This window comes from Phoca vitulina, unplaced genomic scaffold (assembly GCF_004348235.1).
Source record: "Phoca vitulina isolate PV1807 unplaced genomic scaffold, GSC_HSeal_1.0 scaffold38, whole genome shotgun sequence".
NCBI lineage: Eukaryota > Metazoa > Chordata > Mammalia > Carnivora > Phocidae > Phoca > Phoca vitulina.
In genome coordinates, this window is record NW_022589741.1 from 6993292 (window position 1) to 7007218 (window position 13927).

General features: G+C 43.0%; 1 pseudogene; it reads left to right on the forward strand.

The window, feature by feature from the left end:
* Nucleotides 1–11246, forward strand: part of LOC116646811 — a 23486-nt pseudogene extending 12240 nt beyond the window's left edge.
* The last annotated feature ends 2681 nt before the right edge of the window (nucleotides 11247–13927 follow it).

Below are 13927 nucleotides of genomic sequence, written 5' to 3' on the forward strand. Positions count from 1 at the left end.
GTGATGGGTGGTGGTGATGGTGGTGGTGGTGGTGATGTGTGTGATGGTGGTGATGATGATGGTGGTGATGGTGGTGGTGGTGGTGATGCTGATGGTGGTGGTGGTGGTGATGTGGGTGATGGTGATGGTGGTGGTGGTGGTGGTGATGCTGATGGTGGTGGTGGTGGTGATGTGGGTGGTGGTGATGATGGTGGTGATGGTGGTGATGTGGGTGATGGTGATGATGGTGGTGATGGTGGTGATGGTGGTGGTGATGGTGGTGGTGGTGGTAGTGCGGGTGATGGTGGTGATGATGATGGTGGTGGTGATGGTGATGGTGGTGGTGTTGATGATGATGGTGGTGGTGTTGATGATGATGGTGGTGGTGGTGGTGATGGTGGTGGTGATGATAGCGGTGTCAACATTGAGCACTAACTAAGGGCCTGTACCCATGCTGTATTTATATATCACCTCACTAAACACTCACAACGTCCATCAAGATCAGCTTTACCCACGTTTGTGCAAAAGAAGTAACTGAGATCCAAGAAGTTGAGAATTTTACCTAATGTCATACAAAGAGGTAGGTGGAATCAAAACCATCTACTCAAACTTCTCATTAAACCAAAATTTCTGATTCCAACAACAGCTTCTTATAGGAATCCTCTCAGCCTCCCTGCCCAGGAGTTTTTTGGGGGGACCTCCCAGGCAGAAGGGCAGGTGCTCACCAAGTCTTTGAAGTGAAGGACAGCGGTCCACATCCACATCAAGTGGAGCCTGGTGGAGAGGAGAGAAACATTATAGTCTCTGCTGAAAGCTTCTTGTGGTACAGATGGATACCCTAAACCAGATCTTACCTCTTTGCCACCTGACTCAAAATGAGAGTCATAGAAAAACAAAGAGGCCCCCAAACACTAAGCAAATAAAAAAGTTAATTCTGATGAAAGTGTTGGGGGTGGGTGGAGTTCATTTGCAGTGAAACTGAAAACTAGATGTATTGCCCCTGTCTTCTAAACTGCAAGCTACTTTCAAGCAGAAATGAATAGCCGGGTTTCCTGGTTTATTATTCACTTAACGTATGCGTTCATTTGACAAACACCTCTTGGGTGCCTCTATGCGGCCGACACCGCTGGGCCCTGCAGAAAGGGGGGTGAAGACGGCGTGGATCCTCCCTCAGCAAGACGTGGTCGGGACGAGGAGGCTGACCTCTCAGTGGGTCGTGGCAGCATGTGTGCACGGCGAGCACGCAGCAAGCGCGGATTCCAGCGTGTGCTGTGTCCTCACCTCCACAAACAGTCTGAGGGTGGGAACTGGGGTGTTGTCCCCAGCGGCACCCCAGTTCTGCAAATGCACAAAATGTACCATGGTTCGAATTTAGAAGCTACTCGATTAGAAATTAGCTTCATGAGGAGACCGAGTAATCGGAATAACAGCAGACAAGAGCCAGTGGTGAATGATTTTCAGAACCTAATATCCTTTGTCTTTCATGAAGCCTCTGCCGCCGTCCTGGGGCACTTGTCACAATCGGAGTATATCACCTTTCTGTCCTCTGGGAATCAACCTTTGTGTCATATACTGCAGATAATACTGAAAAAAAAAGTTTGCTTGGGAAAGAAAAAAGGAAAAAAATTAAACCTTGTAATTATTAGTGCTTAAAGGCTCCCAGTTTTTCTTCAATTTTCTTAAGCTAAAAGCCACCTGGCAGGGTTTTGGTTTCTAAGTGTGATAACGAGAGGATTGAACAATTGTTAACAATGTAATACTTAGGTAAAGTAAATGAATAGATAATCTGACACAAAAATTGCAAAACGGATACACATTGAGGGTACTAAACAGCAGATGACCACAGAGAAGCAGCCCCGCCTTCCGTGGAGGAGGCAAACTGTGGTCTCTCCCGACCAGTCACCACCACATGCATGCCTGTCAGGGGCCAGAGGACCGTGCATGAAGGACTGTGCACGCTGCCGTGACAAATGGAACCAAACGTTCCCTAGGTCTTCAACTTTAAGGATGCCCCCCACCAGCCCCTCCTGTCCAGAGTCCCACAAAATGGCACTGGCAGCATTCATCCTGCGAACCCCCCATACACAGAGGGTCTGCATCGCTGTCCACATCAGACTCACAGGGGACGTGCCTCTGCACAGTCCTTCCCAAGGACACGCTGCTCTTACACAGATTTGGCCCTGATAACCGACGAGGTATGAAAGAAGCAGAAAAGCAAAAGAGTGTTGAATTTGAGTAAATCTCAGTGGTTTAGAGTTTATGGTTTGATTACATTTGTAATAAAACCGCCTTTGCCTATTCATGCATCACTCCAGGAATGTTCCCTTCTGGGTCACGATCCATTTGCCTTACCTAGTGGCGGGGCCATTTCCAGCACGTATAAACACAGTTTTATCTTAATCGCCTTATAAAAATGTCTTCTCTGGACTTTACTTACCCCTTCAGCTATTCCCCATTTTTCTGTTCTCCTTTACAGCAAAACTTCTTAAAAGATTTGACTCTTCACTCTGTCCTCCTCGAGCTCTGTCATCACACTCGACCATCACCACACTTCATCACCGCCACTCCCCAAAACTGCTTTTCCAAGGTCACGAATGAATCGATGCTCAATCCTCGTCCCACTTGATGTATCAGCAATGCTTGATATGATCGATCACGTTCGACTTCTTGGAAACACGTTACTCTCTTGGCATTCATGGCCACACACCAGCTGCCTCCTTTACTGGTTTATATTCTTCTCCACGCCCAGCACTTGGCTCTTAGACCCTCTCCCATTTCTCCCTATTCTCCCCTGGCATCTAATGGCTTTAAATAGATTGTCTTTGTGTTGGCGACTGCTGGATTTATAATTCCATGCTGGACCCCCCCCCACCCCGAGATCTTGGCTCATCCATCCAACCATCTACTCAGCAACTCCACTGGATGTCTAAAAAAATATTCCAAAATGAATATGCCCAAAATGGAATTGCTGATGTTCCTGCCGCCCTCAAGTTTGGTTCACCCCATAATCTCCCATCTCAGTCAGTAGCATCTATCCTTCCTTGTTCAAGCCAAAATCTCAGCATTCGTATCTTATTTCCTTAAAGTCAGAGGTTTTTTTTCTTTTTTTCCATATGTACAGGGACCCCAATAAAATGTCCTTTGAGGAGAGACCCAGTGCCACAAGTACCATAAATCTTCCTCCCACTCTTCCCCAAAGGGAATATGGTCATTTACCAGGATGACTGTGCACTATGGAAGTGAAAATACCCAAACTTTTCTGGAATTACAGAAGACTGGCTCTGAGTCAGCACTCATTCCTGAGAACCCCAAATGCCACTGTGGTCTACCAGACCAAATGAGGACCAGATGATAAGTGGAAGTCAGATGATAAGTATAATTTTGGCTTAAGTCTTTCATGAGCCCAGTGAGTCCAGATACCCATCCTGTGATTATCTCACTAGTGCCTCGTTCCCTAGTCCCAATTAAACCTTATTTAATTGGAATAGACATTTTCAGCAACTGGCAGAATCCCCACACGGAAGGCACAATAGTGATGGTTAACATCACAGACTTCAGAGCTAACTTGGCTAGGTTCAAATCCTGGATTTGACAATAGCTGTGTAACCTTGGACAAATTCCTTAACATTTCTGTGTTTCAGTCTCCTAATCTTAAAAATGAGATGACAATGTCCTTTAAGGGTAATATGGGGACTAAATGAGCTAGTATTTGTCAGATGCTTAGACCCGTACCTACGCATGGTGTAAGTGCTACATCAGTGTTGCTTAAGTAAACAAAATCCTTAATCCCTGTCTTTATCTCACACTGTCCCTCAAATCAGTCAGGAAATCCCTTTGGCTTTACCTTTAGGAAGTATCTAAGATTTGACGACTTTACACTCTACCCCTCCCCACTGCTACCACCACAGAGCCATCCTCCACTGCCTCTGGTCTGAATTACTGCGGTAGCGTCTTCACTGATCAGGCCCTCCGTGACCTCTCTAACCTGATCTCTCAATATTCTCCTCCATATTTACTCCACTGCCCTCCGGCCACACCAGCTGCTTGCTGCTTCTCAAATACGCCAGACTTCCTCTCATCTCAGTGCCTTTGCACTGGCTAGTCCCTCTGCCTGGGATGCTCTTGCCTCAGAGAGCCTCTTGTCTCAACACTCTTCGATGTTGTGCTCCTAGTAAACCGCTCTGACTATTCCTATTTAAACTGCAATTGTACCCCCATACATACTCCCAACATATTCACATGAGCTCCTTGTCCCGCTCTATTTTAATAGCACTTGTCACCTTCAAAACTGTGTATGGCTTACTGGATTCACCCCGGGATCCCACAGAAGATTATGAGAAAGTCCCGAAGGATTAAAGATCCACTAGATGGAAGGGACTGACCTGTATCGCTGGGTCACTGCGTGGAGAAGAACTGTCCAGGAGAACCTCCCGACCAGCAGCATATGCGCTGGACCCCCCATGAGCAAGGGCTGACTGCTTGCCAGGCTGTATACCGCCCATTCAGAGGAGCTGAGCCAAGAGCCCCAGAGTGAACGGAGCCCCTAACAGCAGCACCTATAGGACCCGGCAGTCAGAGCAGGAAAAACAAGCAGAAGGCCCCAAACTAGCAGCTCCCTTACCATATGATCCAGCAATTGCACTACTGGGTATTTACCCCAAAGATACAAAAGTAGGGACCCGAAAGGCTACGTGCACCCCGATGTTTATAGCAGCAATGTCCACAATAGCCAAACTGTGGAAAGAGCCAAGATGTCCATCAACAGATGAATGGATAAAGAAGATGTGGTATATATATACAATGGAATATTATGCAGCCATCAAAAGGAATAAGATCTTGCCATTTGCAACGACGTGGATGGAACTGGAGGGTATTATGCTGAGCGAAATAAGTCAAACAGAGAAAGACATGTATCATATGACCTCACTGATATGAGGAATTCTTAATCTCAGGAAACAAACTGAGGGTTGCTGGAGTGGGGGGTGGGGTGGGAGGGATGGGGTGACTGGGTGATGGACACTGGGGAGGGTATGTGTTCTGGTAAGCGCTGTGAATTGTGCAGGACTGTTGAATCTCAGATCTGTACCTCTGAAACAAATAATGCAATATATGTTAAGAAAGAAAAAAAGAAGAAGAAGAATGTAGCAGGAGGGGAAGAATGAAGGGGGGGAAATCGGAGGGGGAGAAGAACCATGAGAGACGATGGACTCTGAAAAACAAACTGAGGGTTCTAGAGGGGAGGGGGTTGGGAGGATGGGTTAGCCTGGTGATGGGTATTGAGGAGGGCACGTTCTGCATGGAGCACTGGGTGTTATGCACAAACAATGAATCATGGAACACTATATCTAAAACTAATGATGTAATGTATGGGGATTAACATAACAATAAAAAAAATTAAAAAAAAAAACTAGCAGCTCCTTGTAAACAAGAACTGCAGGAGAGGAAAGAAGACAGCTTTTTATTTTTTGATGAAATTTTAAAAAATAATAACAACAATAGCACTCAAAGAAATGCAATCTCAATATGAGAAAAAAAGGCTCAACCTCAAAGAGGCTTCCCCCACCCCCCCTTTTTTTTCACTTTACATATTCCAGAGCTGAAGTGAAGGAGCTGTTATTCTCTGCTGGGGATCGAATTTGGGCTTGTAATGATCAAGCCGAAGATATCTTCACACAGAAAGGAAAAACACAAAGAGATGGAAATCATTATGAGAAATTTGTAAAAAGGGCTTGGAGGACAGATGCAGAGACCTAACATGTGAATAATAGGAGTTCTGAAGGAGGGAAAGGAACAGATGCAGGAATGCATTAATTAAGGAAATAATAGGAGACACTTTCCTGGTTTGAAGAAAGACTCAAGTCTGCAAATTTAAAGTGCTCATGGAGTTTCAGACAGAATTGATGGGGGAAATTAAAAACAAACAAACAAGCAAACAAAAACACGCTTGGGCATGTTGTGGCAGAATTCCTAAGTTTAAGCATAAAAAAATGTATAGGCTGTCAGACATGAAAACTATGTGATGTACAAAGGAAAAGGTCAACACAAATTGGGAGAAGACAGGAGATTGAGACTGAGGAATTACATGCACAGAATGGAGGGAGGAGGATCCCAAGCCCAAATCCCACCCCTTGCTGAGAGAGCCACCTGCCAGGGTGAGGGGAGGCTGGGAGCTACTCTGCAAACATCCAGGGCTTCTGTCACCCTTAGAGATTTATCTAAGGAAATACTTCGGGAAGGATTGTAAGTCGACAAAATGCAGAACAGAGTCTCTAGTGGGGCACAAGATGGTGAGGAAACAGCATGAATGTGAGTCTCTGTCTCTACATATGTACGTACGTGCACGCATGCGTGTGTGTGTTTGTGTGTGCAGTTTTCCACTTAGATATATATAAGTCTGAATGGAAAATGATGGATGCCTGGGAATTTGTAGGGTCAGTGCTAAATAATGGTCATACAGATAGAAGAAACATCCTACAGGGAAAACCTACAAATGTCCAAAAGTACTAAACTGTCATCAATCCTTGGGAAGGGAGGAAGGAGCAGGTAGAGAAAGGAAGAACTTAAGTTTTTATCTGAGATAAGAGTGAGGAAGTAAAAGCGTTATGAAGGTGGAAAAGGACAATCAGAAAATAAAATACTTTGATGGAGAGGTATAGCTGCCCCCTGGTTTTCGTATTCACCGCAGAGAAAAGAAGCGTTCAGTAGAAATGAGCAAAATGGGAGAGTAATACCTAGAGGAGTGGGAGATTGTGCTAGAACCTCTACATTTCATAGGTAAAATGGAGAGAATTAATGGTACCTTGATCAACCCACCAAAATTAAGGGGAAGAAAGGAAAAACAAAGTAACATAAATGGCATGCATGAGGTAAGATGAAAGAAATAAAATCAAAGATATCTGATATTCCATTAAATATGAATGAGCTGGATTCATCTTTCAAAGACAAAAATTGTCAGATTGGACTTTAAAAAGCAGATGTATCTTATTTCAAAGCACACTTAAAACCAAGTGATTTGTTTAATGTTGAAAAGAAATGAAGAGGCAAGCAGATATCAGGAAAATGCATTCTTTTAAAAAAGAAAAGAAAGGAAAGAGGAAAAGCGACAGTACAATTAGAATTGGCAAAGCCACGTGTAAGATTAAAAGCATTAATCAGGACAAGAGGAAGATGATAAAACATAAACACCCTTTATGAAAAAGATGTAACAGTCATAAATCGGTATGTACCAGATACCTAAAAAGCTAAATATATCAACCAAACCCTATTAGAAATATTTTTTTTTAAAATAAGGCATGAACACTGATTTTTAGTGGGTTATTTTAATAACTGCTTTTAAAATATAAAATTTCTATTTTTGTTTATGCCTGTGTTCAATGCAGTTGGCCTGTTACGTTTTGATGTAGATCCTCAGACGCAGTTAGTCTGAGGAGAAAGGCATCTGTAGATACTAAGTTTAATTTTATAAAGATTCCAACCAGGTCTGCTTATCTTGAAAGTTGGTGATCTCCTCACTACTCTGCGTTGACATCCTTGGGCCAAGGAGATCCCAGCAAGAGGATCACGAGGCCCACTGAGGCAGAGGGTGGCATGGGGGCACCTGGGGAGCCTCTCTGAGGGGATGTTCAGTCCCTGAGAATGCAGCGAGGCCTCAGTCTGGGCCTTCGGGCTGGACCGGCTGGTTCCTGAGGGGAGGGCTGTGACCTTCATACTGCAGCCCCACCCCCATGCCTCCCAGCAGAGGATAAAGAGCAGCGGGCATCCTCAGTTACCCTGGAGTGACTCTCTGTCCCCTCTGCAGGCACCGGGCAAACAGTCATCTTTCTTCAATTTCAACCACAAACAGTTTTTGCACATGCCATGTGCATAAGACCCTGTTCTGGGCTTTTTTTAGGGCGCTTTTTCCAGACTTCCCTCAGGTCTGGTGAGTGAGCCAAAGTTCTAGGACTCATGTGCAGCTTCCAGATGCTTCATAGTCAAGGTTTGTCTGGCAACAGTCCCTAGCCAGTGCTGATCCATGACTTAGTTTCCAACAGGTTGAGGCAAAAATTAGAGATAAGTGCCAGAAAGTGAGTTTTTAGTGAAGGTAAATCTATTCCATTTAGGTGTTCTTGATCTTCATCTTAGGTCCTTCCTTGTTTTATCTTTAAAGTGGCCTTTCTTTTCTGAAATGATGGTAGATGACAAGGGCTTTTTTTTTTTTTAACAACTTACTTGAAAAATAACAGTTTGACAACCCTATGCCCCCCAAATAAATTAATGTATGTATGGATAAAAGAGGTATTGCTCTGTGAATCCAAGTCTGTGGGGACCCCTGTTCTGTGTGGTTTCCTTTCTGTAGCTCGAGGGCTATCCATGCCACAAGGATATAACGTCTCTGTGGTCGCCTTGCACTGTTTGCACGTGTACCTTGACCGGCAATGGAAGGGGTCCAGTCATTCAGGGAGCCAGATTTACCCTGGAGGGGTGGGGGCTCCATAACCGTCCTGCCCTGGGGGGCTGGAAGAACACGCTGCATTGCTAAGCATCGCCAAACCTGATGATTCCTGGCCCTTTTTAAAATCCCTGATGGAGTCTGTCCCCACATGACCAACTGATGTCAAAAACCTGAATACTTGGTCCCCCACGTATTCTACTTAGGAAACTCATCATAATCCAACATCATTCTAGAAGGAAAATTGTCAGATACACCTAGAGTGATCATCACTAATATGACAAAGTTGCCCTGAATCTGTCTTCAAAATTCAAAAGGAAAAAGAGTGAAAATTGGAGGTTATAATTCTACCAATATCAATCCAAAGAGAGACAAGTACCATCTTCATTTAAATTATACTTTTATCCTCCAAAATTTCAAAAATGATTTCTGATTTTATCTCCATCATTTTATCTCCATGATTAAAACGTTAGGGAGTTTACTTTAAACCCAAGTTGCGTTTGCAGGTTTCGCTCTTTCAACATGGCACGTCACTTCTTTTCACCACAGGAGATAGCATGGTGTGGGCAACTTTGGTCTGTCTGACAGCAAGTATCTGAGTTTAAATCATGACTGAAAATTATTTATTAGCTGTGTTGCTTTCAGAAAGTCTAAGTCGAGTTTCACATCTATAAAATGGGCATTATGGGACCAACACATAGTCGTGGTGTATCTGGTGTGAAATACTCAAGAAATGCTAGTCCTGTGTTTTAAAAATCCAGTTAGACTTCCAATTTTAATTTTAAATGAACTTTCACAGGATACCTCCTTCTCTGCTTGGATTATTTTAAAAATAAAATGATTGGGAGGAAGAGTTTAAATTTGCTTTTCAAGTTTGTGAAGAATTACACAAATGAGCCTGGAGTGAAACGGTTTTGTGCCAAATGTTTTGCCTACTCATAACGCCAAATACCCACAAATACGAACCACAGGTGGTCCGAGCTTTAATTTCACACCACTGTCTCTTTAAACACTGTCCTTAGTACTGCGCTTTGGCGCTGAATCATGACTGACTCAGAGGTTTATAAATACTGCTACTTGAATCACTTGGAATTTTCTTTAGTGGTCCCCTACTTCCCTTTCTAAGTTTCGATTAGACCTGACCCTGCAAAGGGAGTGATATCTGACAAGTTCACTTCCCACGTTACTGGGGCTGCTAAGTCTCTATGACATATGGGATGCGTTTATAAGAGGGAACATTCTAAAAATAAGCTTAATATATTCTCATTCAGTTCACTATATAACTGATGTAACTTGAAGACAGTAAGCTACATTCATCAGTTGTCGCTAACAGCTTACTAAATGTCAGAGAGAGATGGAAATGTTCTAAATCAGGACGCCACCCTTAATCCCTTACAAGAAAAATTAGAATGCATACATTTTTATAGGGAAAAAATGCTTCAAAAAGATAATGTAAGTATATAACATTCCAAATTTATGCCTCATTTGGTGGAAATAGTTAAAAGGTAACACTCAGAAAAATAGCTAAGATGTCATGTTGAAAGCAGCTGAAATGTGATTGCTGGTACATGAAGTCATTTCAGTAAGGGATTTATCTGAGGATTAGGGGGTGAGGAATTATAGACATAATGCACAAGTCAACACTGTTCTGAGTCAACTCATCCTCTATGCTCACAATAATGTACAGCAGCAAAGATAATCCGAAAATCTTTTACATTGCTTTTGTATTACAACATTATTTGCAGTAGATTTATTTTCCCAGTTACATTTAAAACTTGTTTGCTTTTTTGTATATTCATTACCTGATAGATGGGGAAAAAAGATGCCCAATAGTATCCTCAAGGGCACAGGGAAGCCAGGGAGATAACATTTTGCCAGAGATAATCTGCAAAATAAATTGTGTCTGCAAGTGAGTGGGAGGTGTCTGGAGTGAAGCCAGTCACAATACTTGATGGGTCCGCAGTCTGCCAGCCACCCTCCAGGTGGCCCAAGGGATGAAGCGCGCTTGCTAGCACACCTACTTACTACTATTGCTCTCCTCTCCTTCAGGCCCACACCCACTGCTCCAGAGAGATTGTGGTTAGAGCATTGTGGATGACAGGCCTCAGAAAAGGATCATCCTAACTGTGGCCCAGGTAAGAAAGGCTCCCTGGGTCCTGGGTGAGAGCCCCTAGGCTTCTTTGAGGCCAGAGGAATCCTGAAACCATGAATCATGAGACACGTTTGAGATGTTTGTTTGTTTGTTTGTTTTTCTGGAAGGCCTGCACTCACCGTAAAAATGGAACGCATTGTAGAACAGACCTCTATATGTTCAGTGGTGGCAGGATCTACATAGAATTCTGCTTCGTGGTGTTCTGGGAAAAGCCTTTCAACTCGTCAGCTGTACTGTTCAGTATGGCCGTATACCTCATTGTGCTTTTGAATATGTTGGTGGTGTCCTCGTGTGTTCTGGACCATCAACAGAGCCTGCAATTCAAAGTCAGATATTGTCTTTGCAGAAAATCTTTGTTGACATTTTTATGGTAGCCAAAGAGGTGTCATTGTGATTGCAAAAAACCAGAGTGATCCAAAATCCAGTATTTGTAAAAAGAGCAATTGGTTTGCAAGGAGACAAAATGTTCCCCAATAGTTCATCAGATTTCTTTAAAAGTCATAGTTATGTGCCAGTGGGTCATGTTTGATTAGAAGGTGATAATCTACAGAATTCCACAGATTCCAGGTGCTATGGACCTCTTCCATATGGACTAATCAGAGGATGGATCTTAAGATTTGGCCTCTGAATGATTTTGGATTTCTAAGTGACAGCCCTAACGGCCACACATTTTCTGATGATTAGCCAGCGTGTATTCTTTTGAGTTGATTATTGTCTCCTGCTCAAGTGGATTTATCATTGCCACTGAAAGCATTTACTTACCAATAAAATATTTACTCTTCAAAAGAAAGGAGCACCCCCAAGTTTGGGGGATCGAAGTCCAAAGAAAGCTAACACTATCCAGTTGAAAACTGAATGAGCTAAGGCCACCTTGCTGAGGGTGACCAGAAAAAAAAGAATTATCAAAGGAATCTTTCTGACTCTTAAGAAGGAGATGAACTGTGAATGAATTTTTTTTTGCAAAAAAGTTCTCTGGAATCATTTGAATTCTAGGGCAGGTGATGCTGGAACACCTAGTTTCAAATCCTCCTCCCAGAAACAGACAAAAATCATAAAAGCAAAATACCAAAAACAAGTCCTCAGTGCTGAAAGTGAGATGTTGCCAAGAGAGAGGATTATCTGATCTATAAAGTCAAGAAGAGACAGGATCAAAAGATCTCACCTGAAGCCGATGAGGTTCTTCCACTCTGGAGGTGGTGCTTGCCGCGAGAAGCGAAGCGGGTCTTCACAGATCTCTCCAGCAATCCCTAATAACGAGGGTGAGAGCTAGAGGTGAAGGTGAGCAACCTACAGGACAGATGCATAGATCCAGAGGTTGCAGCAGCAGGGCAGAAAAGCAAGCCAGAGGGTATAACAGAAAACCTCGAAGCCTCCTCGGGGTCTCAATAGCAGCCCAGATTCCTTCTGACATGGAGAAGGAACTTTCCTAAAATGGGGAAGGAGGCAGGACCCTCAACCCCATTCTGAAAGGGCAAAAACGACCATGAGAAACATGTAGAGCACTCCCATGGAGACACTTCCTATGGGAATTAACCGCAGCATATTTGGGAGCGGGACCACCAATGAGATTCTGCCAGCTCTGTTTTCTCTCATCCAGAATTTTACCTGCCTGACCATTTCCTCCTGATATATTAAAATGCACTCTCAAAGTAGAGATATTTGGGACACTGTACGTAGAGAGTCGTCCATCCGCAATGACAAGTCACCCTTCCAGTTTGGTGCATAAAAGCCCCAGGGAAGATCCCAGAGAAAGCTGTGCCCATCATGTGTACTTGGAGGCTGAACAAAAAAACAAGTGTAAACTATCTGCAATAATTTCAGTGAAGAGTGGAAACACAACTTCCATGACACATCAATTCCCTCCCATCCTGACCCACATGTGACCCCATTCCCTCCCTACCCTATTGAGGCTGTGGAACAATCCAGCCCCCAACCTTATGCAACACCCAGCACTCCAGGTTATCTATGAGAAGATTAAAAATAAAAACAAAAAAACCAGACTGGAGTCAGACATCTTCTCTCCAACATTCAATGCCAAAAGTAAAGGGAATCCCATAATTTTTAAAGGAAACCGCCATGACTCATGAGTTCTACAATTCAGTAAAGTGTCCTTTTCATATAGCAATAATGGAAAAATCTTATCAAATATGCAAATCTTCAGAAAATACACAACTGGGCGCCTGGGTGGCTCAGTCGGTTAAGCATCTGCCTTCAGCTCAGGTCACAGGTTCAGGTACGGTGGCATGAAAGGCCCAGGTACGTGAGTTAAAACACGTAACCAAATCTAAATGACCTGGCACATAAGGTTATAAAACAAGATGCAAGTGTAATTCTTGAAAGTAGAAATAATCAATTCTATGGGCGCCTGGATGTCTCCATTGGCTAAGGGTCCAACTCTTGGTTTCAGCTCAGGTCATGATCTCCAGGTCCATCAACCCAACCCCAGACGCCCCCAACATCGGCCCGACTGCTCCTTCCCCCACTCGCGCTATCTATCTCTGAAATGAATAAATCTTTAAAGGAAAGAAATAATAAATTCTAAAAGACTACTATTTTAATAATTCAGTAATTATCCAGGAAGAACGCCCAGAGGATACCAAGAAAAACCTGTGAAATGGAAAGAAATGTTATCCCTAATAAATTCTTCATCTTAATAGCTATCAGTCATTAGATATTATTTCATGTTAATAACCTGAGAAAGCTGGTACCTAAGGATTTAAAAGAAATCATTGGTGAAACTAAATATGGGCTTTAATCCATAAAATCACTGGAAGAAAATTAAAGAGGAAAAACCACAAACACTGACCATATCAAGATAGAAAATAGAAGCAGTGAGAAGGCAGAAACATGAAATAAAAGAAGTAATAAGCCTATCTTATAAAAATAAATGTAAAGGAAATAATCTCGCTATTAGAAGAAGTGATTTTTAATTGGGTCAGAAAACAGAATCCAACTCTACATTGTGTGTAAGAGATATACTCAAAAGTAACTCAGAAAAGTTAAGATAAACAGTGGAATAAAGATACGTTATGTCAATATTCACTGAAAAAAAAAGAAAACATGGGTTACAATGCAAACATCAAAGTAGAACTTAAGGAAAAAAGCATTAAATAGAACAGGGTCACTTTTGTTAAAAAGTGCAAACTCACAAGGAATGTAATCCATCATAAATTGATGTGCCCAGTAACATGCCATAAGAGACATTGTTTAAAAGTTTAAAAATAGAGGGGCGCCTGGGTGGATCAGATGGTTGAACGTCTGCCTTCGGCTCAGGTCATGATCCCAGGGTCCTGGGATCGAGCCCCACATCGGGTTCCCTGCTCAGTGGGAAGCCTGCTTCTCCCTCTCCCTCTGCTCTCCCCCTG